This window comes from Monodon monoceros, unplaced genomic scaffold, assembly GCF_005190385.1.
Source record: "Monodon monoceros isolate NGI ecotype Baffin Bay Population unplaced genomic scaffold, NGI_Narwhal_1 Super_Scaffold_3, whole genome shotgun sequence".
In the NCBI taxonomy this organism is placed as follows: Eukaryota; Metazoa; Chordata; class Mammalia; order Artiodactyla; family Monodontidae; genus Monodon; species Monodon monoceros.
In genome coordinates this window covers 8,654,264-8,666,133 of record NW_021703780.1, presented here as the reverse complement: position 1 = coordinate 8,666,133, position 11,870 = coordinate 8,654,264, and the positions used below count along the sequence as shown (strand labels likewise).

The 11,870-nt window shown below is 43.9% G+C and overlaps 1 protein-coding gene across 3 annotated transcripts in view; it reads right to left on the bottom strand.

Moving 5' to 3' along the window:
- Positions 1-11,870, bottom strand: part of LOC114907728 (N-acetyllactosaminide beta-1,6-N-acetylglucosaminyl-transferase) — a 90,510-nt gene that overhangs the window by 61,251 nt on the left and 17,389 nt on the right. The gene's annotated exons all lie outside the window — the stretch shown is intronic.

The following is an 11,870-nucleotide window of genomic DNA, read 5'->3' as shown; positions in this document are numbered from 1 at the left end:
CACACACACACACACACACACACACACACACACACACACACACACACTGGAATATTACTATGCCACAAAAAAGAATGAAATAACACCATTTGCAGCAATGTGGACGGACCTAGAGATTATCGTACTAAGTGAAGTAAGTCAGACAAAGACATATATCATATGATATCACTTATATGTGAAATCTAAAGAAAAAAGGATACAGATGAACTTATTTACAAAACAGAAATAGACTCACAGACAAAGAAAACAAACTTATGGTTACCAAAGGCGAAAGGAGGGGGGAGGGATAAATTAGGAGTTTGGGAATTAACATATACACACTAATATATAGATAATCAACAAGGACCTACTGTACAGCACAGGGAACTATATTCAATATCTTGTAATAACCTATAATGGAAAAGAGTCTGAAAAAGGATAAATATATGTTTATGTATAACTGAATCACTTTGCTGTACACATGAAACATTGTAAATCAACTATACTGCAACTTAAAAAAAAAGAATTTTTCCAATTATGACGCTATCTAGAGCACAGCCCCATAATGAAGAGGGTATTCTTTTTGTGAAATACTAGAAAACTCAGAATCTCAGTGAAATAAAGAAATAATCAAAGGGGGAAAGGCAAGCCTCAGCACTCCTAGGCTTTCTGTGGCAAGGGGCAAGGTAGCACTCGCCTGACTCTGGAAGGCCTATAGAAGGATGAGTTGAGGGAGAGGCACGTGAAGTCTGCTGCCTGCCAGGCTAAGCCACACCCTTGAGGAAGGCGGCAGCTGGTCGTAAGGAAAATGTCATAAAAGACCTTGCATGTTGTGCTGAAAAACTTGGACTTCACCTTGTTGCCAAAGGAGCACCACCTAAGATGTTAGGTCGAGGAGCTCCCGGGCAACAAGTGCCAACTGGAGGAGGAACAAGACCAAAATAAATCATGGTGGAAAGTACACATCAGCCGGTAAACGCATAAGGCACATGTCAACGATAATAACAGTAGCAGTATTACTACTGACCAGATTGATTGACCAGATAGATTAAATGACATTAAAAAAACAACAACTTTTAATCAAATTTCTGGAGGAAACCATGCAAGATGTGCTTTGTCTTGTGTGTCATTAACGCCCAAGATTACTAACAGGGCATGGTGCAAAAACGAGTAAGTAAAGCCTCTTAAACTAGGAGGTAAATGTGCTAGTTATGCCTCAGTTAACTACATGTCCTAGAAACAGTTCGAAGGCTCTTACAGTCGAGGCTTTAGTTCTGTAGATATTCACAGGACTTCAGATACTGCATTGAGTTTTTTCTTAAATAAAGAAATAAAGATAGGGGAAAGATTTAAAGTCCCAAGGTCACTAAGGAATTAATGGACTGGGAATTAGTAGAAAGTCTACTTTGTATTATTATTTTTCCACTCCTTCAAACTAGTAGTGAGAAATACGTATGTTGCCTTATTTATGTCATTTATTTATTTTTAAATGTGTTGAATGAATGAATGAATGGAGTCCACATCCCCCATGGTTCCAGGTGCTCATGGATAAATGTTCTTTTAACTGGAATTGGGAACAGAGCAACGGGTATCTTTTTTTCTGACAAACAAAAACTCTGACCAGATTGATTAAATGACATTAAAAAAAACACAACTTTTCATCAAATTTCTGGAGGAAACCATGTAAGACGTGCTTTGTCTCGTGTGTCATTAACGCCCACGATTACTAACAGGGCATATGGTGCAAAAACCAGGAAGCCTGGGCTCTGGTCACTTTTCTACCTTCAGCCGATTATGTGCTTTTAGGCCCCTACTCGCTTCCTCTTTATAAAGGATGTTCTCCCTGGTCCCTTCCAGCTTTTTAAAATGAGCTACAATTCAGTCTGTTGTAAGGTGAATCGCTAAGCAGCAGTGGTGGAATCCAGGCAGTATGAGGTATGGCCCCTATCCTGTAGGAGCGTATACCTTCACTAGGATTCAAAATACATACAGCTGAAAAGATAACCAACAAAACAGGAAAGACTATAGCTCAGTTCCAAACAAGAGGATGTCCACCAAATGTGACAGGAACTCGGAGAGGAGAAACAGTTCCCTCAGAGGCAGGGTGGTTAGAAAGGGCTTCCAGTGGTGAGACACAGACACCGAGAAGGCATTCCAGTTGGAGAAATTACGAGTGTGCAAGAACCCAAAAACAAGAAAGCCCAATGTGGAGAAACTTCCCAGGGAGGCTGTAAATCTAGAACTTCTTTGACGTGTCAGCAGATAAAAACCTTCCAATCAGTGAACTATAGCCTCAAAGTACCAGGCATGTTTACAGGGTGAGAGTAAAAGGACTTTTGCCCCCTGTCCCTCCCACAGCTCACCAACTGAGCCAGGGCCTGGCACACGGTGTGTTCAACGCTCGGGAATGGGTCCAGAATCATCTGGGCATTTGAAAGTGCAATTTTCAGCTATGGAAGAAGGAATGTTGAAACCCATGTTTGCCCACTTTTAATTTATATGTTAGAACAGCATAGGCTAGGAGAGCCATCCATGATTTTTTTCTTTTTTCTTTTTGGCCACACCATGCAGCATGTGGGGATCTTAGTTCCCTGACCAGAGACTGAACCCGTGCCCCTGCAGTGGAAGCGCAGAGTCCTAACCACTGGACCGCCAGGGAAGTCCCCATGATTTTTTTCTTTTAAGCCGATTTCTAGCTATCTGGAGGTGTGATTTTACGGTACAAATAGTGCTTTTTTCTCTCTTCCCCCTAGCACACGCCTGTACAAAGACCTAACTATAAATGTACCACATCAGCACTGAATTCTATTCATAATTCCTCACGCATCTTTCCTTGGTTTAATTGCATGTACTAATGCAAACTTCATTATACCTTCATAATTGTTCTGGGACTTGTTTTTCCATTCTCAATTAATTGCTATCCTGGAGTTGAGAAAGAAACTGAGGAAACACAGGCTTGAGCAAAAGCTAGATTTATCATGTTAAAATAGTGAAAAGGGCAGCAAAAGGACTGGGTCTGATGAAGTTTTTGTTGACGTGGCATGGAGAGGCGAAGTTATATCGGCAGAAAAGGTTAGGTAAATGAGGTGAGATGGTATCATTTCTTGGTCTCAGTGCTGGCTGCTCTTTGGAAGGCCATTTTTGTGTGGTTTGCATTGTTACTGAAGCAGGTCAAATGACTCAGGGATTCATTCCTTAATTATAAAATATAGGATTTTTAAAAATTATTATTTTTTATATTTATTTATTTATTTGGTTGCACTGGGTCTTAGTTGCGGCACGCATGTGGGATCGAACTGGGCGCCCTGCATTGGGAGCGCGGAGTCTTATCCACTTCGCCACCGAAGAAGTCCCTATAGGGATTTATTTTTTTCCCCTGGAACTAAGAGTATTTCACAAGAAAGTAAAGAAGGGTGATAATCTAATCCACTTTGGACAACCGGTTAAGTTATTCTGTTCTGGGTGGCTAGATGGTTTGTAAATGAAGCCTTTCATTTATTTGTCTATATCTATCTACCTATCTATCTACCTATCAGTGATGATTATGACGCTAAAGAGAAGAAGAAGATATTTCCGAAGCACATCTTTCACTAAAACAACAATTCTCCCATAATTGAGGAGTCCTCCAAGGGGGTTCACTGGGGAAAATCCACCTTCTCCTGGGACCCAATCATTTTACTTTCTATCCCGTTCATGTAATTAGCAACAGGAGAAGTTGCTGTCTAGATTACGGACGCAAAGCATGATTTCAAATTCTCATCTCAGAGGGGGTAAGAAGTTTAACACACAGAATTTTCAAGGCCTAGGTGGCAGATCCAGGAAGCGGTGGTACTAGATCATATCATGGTAGTGTGAGCTGAAGTGATCTACATCTGATTTTGATGGAGCAAAGGTGTCATGGAAACAGTTCCTGCATGCTAAAGGATGCTAAGCGAATATTTGCAAAAGACAGTCTACACAAATCCCCAGAGGCAAATGTCAAAGCCTGTGCAGGTAGGAGGCAACCTTTTAGTAGCAGAAATGTAGCCATTAGTACTACCAACAGCCTGAAATTGGGGGGCTTAGAAAATGAACAATCAATCATCCCACAAAAGTCACAGCCAATTAACATTTCCGGATGAAACTTACCACTGAATTTACCTGTGGAAATTAATTACTTAACCTTGGAAGAACTGACTTATTTGTTTCAGCAAACCACTTGTTTCCAAAAGCCAAACTGGTGTGCCTGTGACTTGAGGTTAAGGATAGTCTAGGTCAAAAGTTTGCAAACTTCTGTTTGACATCTCATTACATGGAGGGGTTGTTAACATACAGGTTGCAGGGCCCCTGCCGCAAGACATCAGTTAGTTTTAGGTGGAATTTAATTATTTCCATTTCTAACAGTCTTGAGACAAAAAGTTTGAGAACCAACGGATCAGATGCCAAAACTCTATGATTTTTTTTTCCTCAATGACCCCACCTGATCTGTTCCCCTAGGACTAAACAATATACTGTAAACAAAACAAAACAACCAATATTTCAGGATAAACAATACTGTATAATTTGGAAATACTTAATAAACATGAATTCAAATGGTGGATAGGGCTTCCCTGGTGGCGCAGTGGTTGAGAGCCTGCCTGCCGATGCAGGGGACACGGGTTCGTGCCCCGGTCCGGGAGGATCCCCACATGCCGCGGAGCGGCTGGGCCCGTGAGCCATGGCCGCTGAGCCTGAGCGTCCAGAGCCTGTGCTCCGCAACGGGAGAGGCCACAACAGTGAGAGGCCCGCGTACTGCAAAAAAAAAAAAAAAAAAAAAAAAAAATTTCCTTTGGAAAGTTAATTGGTACTTTTAGGAAGAATGGCAGAAAATGGATATACAGAAAGGTGCTAGTTGCTGTTATTTAAATAAGAGAAACCCTAGTTGCAGGTCATCCTGTCCCAAATGCATTTTCTAATTTACTGTATACACTGTGCACACCTGTGCATAATCCCAGTCTTTCACAAAATATAGATTAGGACTATTTACCGACAAACAGTGATGTTTTGAGTATCTAGTGTGCCATAAGCTGAAATGGAGGAGGGTGCAGGAGAAGGATACAAACTTTTTTAAAAAGAGAAAGAAAGAGAAAAAGTCAGAAAATACCGTATATTGGTGCAGACACAGAGCAACCATAACATGCATGCGCTCCTGGTGGAAGCGTGAATTGGGACCACCCTGGAAAACTGGCAGTATCTACTCAGGCTGCGCACAGACATATCCTCTCCCCCAGCAATTCCATCCCCAGGTATTTGCATTTGCGTACATGTTTATCAAAGGACGCATAGCTCAACATTCACTGCAGCCGTGTTCATAACAGACCCAAATGCCCACCAATGGTTGTTAGACAGCAGGGTTTCTCTACCTTAGCACTACTGGCATTTTGCGCTGAATACGCCTTGTTTGGGGGGCCGTCCTGTGCACCGTAGGATGTTTAGAAACATCCCGGCCTCTACTTACTAGATGCAGTAGCACCCCTTGCCCCCTCTCCCCAAGCTGTGACAACCAGTAATGTCTCCAGGTATCGCCAAATGTTCCCTAGGGGGCAAAATCATCCCCCATCCCCAACCGCACACACCTCCTTCTCTCTGCACAGCAACGAGAATGAATCAGTACAACTGCCTGCAACAACCAAAAAAGGAATCTCATAAACATAACACTGAGCAAAAAAAGGCAGACAGAAAAAGGACATGCTGTATATTTCCATTTCTATAAAGGACAAAAACAGGTAAAAGTATCTATGCTGTCAGACATCAGGGTAGTGACTGGGATGCTGGTTATTTCTGTGTCTTGATGCTGGTTGCATGGGTGTGTCTAGTTTGTGAAACTGCATCATTCTGAACCCTAATGATATGTGCACTATGTTATATAATCTCACCAGAAATGAATGAATGAATGAATAAATAAATAAATAAATAATGAGTCAGAGTCCTTCTCCCAGAAATATTCTTCCAGTGGAGTCTCCCAGGTGAATGGGGATCAGATGTCTTTCTGGAATAACTAGTATTTATGGTTATCACTTCTTTTTTTTTTTTTTTTTTTTTTTTTGCGGTACGCGGGCCTCTCACTGCTGTGGCCTCTCCCGTTGCGGAGCACAGGCTCCGGACGCGCAGGCTCAGCAGCCATGGCTCACGGGCCCAGCCACTCCACGGCATGTGGGATCTTCCCGGACTGGGGCACGAACCCGTGTCCCCTGCATCGGCAGGCGGACTCTCAACCACTGCGCCACCAGGGAAGCCCTAGTTATCACTTCTAATCAAATACTCTGCAGGACCACATACCAGAGCCCACATCACTTCTTCCCTAAGCAGACCAAGGCTGTTTCCACTCTGGCTCCTGACACCAGCCACCCTCAGCCATGACCCGACGGCCTCTCCTTCCTACCAGTGGGCAATGCCCAGCAGGAGGGGAGTCAAGAGGAAACAGAACAGGAGGTCAAAAGTGAATTAAAAAACCCCTTGTGGGGCTTTGATCCCTCGATCAGGGATCAAACCCGTGCCCCCTGCAGTGGAAGCACAGAGTCTTAACCACTGGACCAACAGGGAAGTCCCTGGACCAGCAATTTTACTTTCAGAATCTACCCAGGAGAAATGAAAACATGTGTCTATACAAGGACTTGCACAGGAATGTTGACAGCAGCATTATTCATAATGGCCGAGGAGTAGAAACAACAAAAGTTTGACAACAGATGAACGGATAAACAAAATGTGATCTACCCACATAACAGAATAGTAGTCATCTGTATAAAGGAGTGAAGTACTGATTCATGCTACAACCTGGATAAACCTCAAACTCATTACATTAAGTGGAAGGAGCTAGACATGAAAAAACATATATGGCTTGATTTATATGAAATGTCCAGAAAAGGCAAATCTACAAAAACAGAAAACAAAGGGTTGTAAATGGGCGTGAGGTTTCTTTTGCAGGTGATAAAAGTATTCTAAATTAAATTGGGGTAATGGCAGTGCACCTGTAAATATACTAAAAATCACTGAATTGTGTACTTGAAACAGGTGTTTTACGGTATGTGATTTATACACCTGAATTACATACCTCAATTCTGCGGTGTGTAAATTATACCTCAATAAAGCTGTAAACATAGAGGAAAAAAGGAAGTTTGTCCAGTGCCTCAGATTGAAAAGAACTCATGTGATGGTGATGTACCTGCCTTCTTTTGTAGTGACTAGACCTGGATTGGTTGTCACCTGTCAGTGATTTGGGCAGTAAAAGACTTTTGGGTTTGCATGAAAGCAACACTGTTGCAGGAAAAAAAAAATGGGGCGCGAGAGGATGGTCACATCCCGGGGTCTCAGGCGAGTCCCTGGGACGGGCTGCCAAGTGAGGGACCTTGGCTTCGTGCAGGAAGGAATTCAAGAGCGAGCCGAAGTACAGTGAAAACAGATTTTTTCAAACAGATACACACTCCATAGGAGAGAGGGTAAGGGGTTGTTAGTTTTTATGGGCTGGGTAATTTCATAGGCTAATGAGTGGGAGGATTATGCCAGCTATTTTGGGGAAGGGGCGGAGACTTCCAGGCATTGGGTCACCACCCATTTTTTGGCCTTTCACGGTTGGTTTGGGAACTGTCATGGCGCCTGTGGGTGTGTCATTTAGCTGATGCATTACAATGAGGCTCAAGGTCCACTGGAAGTCGAATCTTCCACCATCTTGGCCTTAGTTGGTTCTAACCAGTTTATGTCGTGTCCTCAAGGGCTCTGTCATTCTTTTAACCTGTCTGAACACCACGCTTTTTTTTTTTTTTTTTTTTTTTTTTTTTTTTTTTGCGGTACGCGGGCCTCTCACTGTTGTGGCCTCTCCCGTTGCGGAGCAACAGGCTCCGGACGCGCAGGCCCATTGGCCATGGCTCACGCGCGCAGCCGCTCCGCGGCATGTGGGATCTTCCCGGACCGGGGCACGAACCCGTGTCCCCTGCATCGGCAGGCGGACTCGCAACCACTGCGCCACCAGGGAAGCCCACCACGCTTATTTTATAGTAGCAACATAGGGGAATCAAATTCAGTCTGACGGCCAGCACTGTGTGTGAGTTGAGGCTCGCAAAGATAGAAATCGCACTCTGTCTCTCCATGACTCTGCACTCTGTCAGGTCTCCAGAGATACTGAAACATCAATAAACCCTCAGAAGAAGATAAGGGCTACCAGGGAGGAAAAAAGAGCACAGAGGACAAACTCTGCCTGAGGGTGGTGCGAGGTCAGAGATTTCACAGAGCTCAGTACAGTTCAGCTGGGCCCTCAAAGATAATCACGATTTCTCTAGGCAAAGAGGGGCCCAGGGGAAAAACTGGCTGAAAGGCCAGGCGGTCTGCTTAGCAATTACACATGAAATTCAAATGGTAGCAAAATAAAGCACTTTACATTTTCTGAATATTTAAAATCAGAGCTTCTGGGCTTCCCTGGTGGCGCAGTGGTTGAGAGTCCGCCTGCCGATGCAGGGGACACGGGTTCGTGCCCCGGTCCGGGAGGATCCCACATGCCGCGGAGCGGCTGGGCCCGTGAGCCATGGCCTCTGAGCCTGCGCGTCCGTAGCCTGTGCTCCGCAACGGAAGAGGCCACAGCAGTGAGAGGCCCGCGTACCGCAAAAAAAAAAAAAAATCAGAGCTTCTCAGGGTCAAAGTGACTGGCAGATTCCCTTAATTGTTGATTTTACTTTTCTAGCCCTGAACTAAGACAGTTTCAATCACCCAAATGCATGAAGACAGTGATGTATGCTGACCTCAGCAATCAGATGACCCCTAACTCCTGCACCCACCCACAATCCCAAAGTTTTCTGATGGATTTAGCATAGGTGGTAAGGATGCCTGCCCTTTGGAAAAGGAAGTAGGGGGCAGGATTCCTGCCCCAGGTCCTGCTTAGAGGCTGAAATAGAATTGAAAATAACAAAATAAACTTTCTGCAAAACTGCAGGAGAATTTCCTTCATTTGGAGAAAATATCGTGTTTAAGAGAAGCACAGGGCTTCCCTGGTGGCGCAGTGGTTAAGAATAATGCCTGCCAATGCAGGGGACAAGGGTTCGAGCCCTGGTCCGGGAAGATCCCACATGCCGCGGAGCAACTAAGCCCGTGCACCGCAACTACTGCACCTGCTCTCTAGAGCCTGTGAGCCACAACTACTGAGCCCGCGTGCCACAACTACCGAGCCCACGTGCCACAACTGCTGAGCCCCTGTGCCACAACTACTGAAGCCCACGTGCCTAGAGTCCGTGCTCTGCAACAAGAGAAGCCACCGCAGTGAGAAGCCCGTGCACTGCAACGAAGAGTAGCCCCTGCTCACCGCAACTAGGGAAAGCCTGCACGCAGCAACCAAGACCCAACGCAGCCAAAAATAAATTAATTAATTAAAAAAAATTTTTTAAAAAGGAGGGAAGCAGAATTGTACTCTTTTCTCTCCCATTCATTGGCTCCTCATTCAACATTCTGCTTTGGCCACTCAACTTCTGGCCAAGCCAAAAGTCTAGGTCCTGGTGCCAATCATCCAGTTCACGTTCTCACTTTTGGGGTACAGGAGATGGGGGTGAGGTAGGGAAGCGGGGCTGAGGGCGACCAGGACCCACACACCCAGTTAAGATGCGATGGAAGTGGCTCTATGACCGAAGTAGGAGTAAAGTGGGTGGGCAGGGCGGCTGCTTCTGGTAGGCGGGAAAGGAGCAGAGAAGCTTCTCTGAGGAAGCACGTGACATCTCAGCTAGATCTGGAGAACAAGCCAGGATGAGCAGCAGAAGCAAAGAGCATTTCAGAACAAGGGAACGGCATGAGCAAGGGCCTGCAGACCGTTTGTCTTCTAGGTTGTTAGGATGACAGAAGCCTGGCAGAGTTAAGAGGCTCTCAACTCATCACAGAATGCTGCTTCCTAATAAGAGGAAAGAGAAACCAGCCACTTAAGGCTCTACACATGTGATGTTGCTAAGAAAAGCAACAGCTGAGGGGTAACCTCTGTGGGCCACATATCCAGTTTCTAGCAAAAAATTATCCCTGTACCTTCAAAACCAAAGGTGGTTCTTCTCTCTCTTTTCTTTTTTCTTTGACCACACACAGAAGTTTTAAAATTGTAACACTAAAAGTTCAACAATCCACATCAAAGAAGTTCATCTGGGCTTCCCTGGTGGCGCAGTGGTTGAGAGTCCGCCTGCCGATGCAGGGGACACGGGTTCGTGCCCCGGTCCGGGAAGATCCCACATGCCGCGGAGCGGCTGGGCCCGTGAGCCATGGCTGCTGAGCCTGCACGTCCGGAGCCTGTGCTCCGCAACGGGAGAGGCCACAACAGTGAGAGGCCCGCGTACCGCAAAAAAAAAAAAAAAAAAAAAGTTAGTTCATCTGTTCCCCCTCTCTTTGAACATTTAATGAGTTTCTACAACAGACCGGGTACAATTTGTGTACTGTCTAATCCTTCCCACAGTCTGACAAGGAGATTTTTTAAAAATATATTTATTTATTTATTTGGTTGCACTGAGTCTTAGTTGCAGCAGGCGGGCTCCTTAGTTGTGGCATGCAAACTCTTAGTTGTGGCATGCATATGGGATCTAGTTCCCTGACCAAGGATCAAAGCTGGGCCCCTTGCGATGGGAGCACAGAGTCTTATCCATTGTGCCACCAGGGAAGTCCCCTGACAAGGAGATATTTTGATGAGAATCAGGCTCAGAGAAATTAAGCATCTTGCCCAAAGTTATGCAGACTGCAGGTGGCAGAGCCAGGACTGCTTTTAAATCCCACCAGCAAATTGGGAGCCACCGTCTGATGCTGCAGAGTAAACAGATCTTTATTTAGCTTTGTCAAAAACACTCTACGGTTGCTTAAACCTGAAATGCATTCAACTGGTGACCACTGATTTTAGTTCAGTTGAGCCTAATTCCTATTATTTTTTTTTGTCTTCAATCTCCTTTTAGCTTCCTTAGTATAAAATTAAGATAGGTCACCATAGGAAGAAATGTTATTTCTGAATATGAAGTATTGATAATATTTTCATTAAATTAATGAAATTTTAATATTAATTTGATATTTTAAAAGTCTTTATTGAGATAGAATTGACACACAGCACTGTATAAGTGTAAGGCATATGGCATAATAATTCGACTTATATATGTCACGAAATGATGACCACATAAGTTTAGTGAATATCCATCACATAGACACAAAAGAAAAAGAAAAAATACTTTTTCCTTGTGATGAGAACGCTTAGGATTTACTCGAAGAACTTTCATAGAGAAATACAGCAGTGTTCATTATATTAATTATGACGTACGTTACATCCCATATTTATCTTATAAATGGAAGTTTGTATCTTTTGACTGCCTTCATCCAATTTCCACCCCCATGTAACCACAGATCTGATCTCTTTTACTATGAGTTTGTTTGTTTTTGAAGTATAATTGACCTATGTTAGCTCCTGTTACACAGCACAGTAATTTGCTATTTCTACACATTTCAAAATAATCTCCACGATAAGTCTGGTTACCATCTGTCACCACCCAAAGATATTACAGTGTTATTGACTCTGTTCCCCATGCTGTACGTTTCATACCCGTGACTCATTTATCTTGCAACTGGAAGTTTGTAACTCTTAATCTCCCTCACATATTTCTCTCCATCCGCAAACCTCCTCCCCTCTGGCAACCACCTGTTTGTTCTCTGTATCTACAACTCTGTTTTGTTGTTTTTTCATTTGTTTTGTTTTTTTAGATTCTACATATAAGTGAAATCATATGGTATTTTTCTTTCTTTATTTGACTTATTTCACTTAGCATAATACTCTCTAGGTCTACCCATGTTGTCACAAATGGCAAGATTTCATTCTTCTTTATGGCTGAGTAATATTCCTGTGTGTGTGTGTGTGTGTGTGTGTGTGTGTGTGTGTGTGTGTGTGT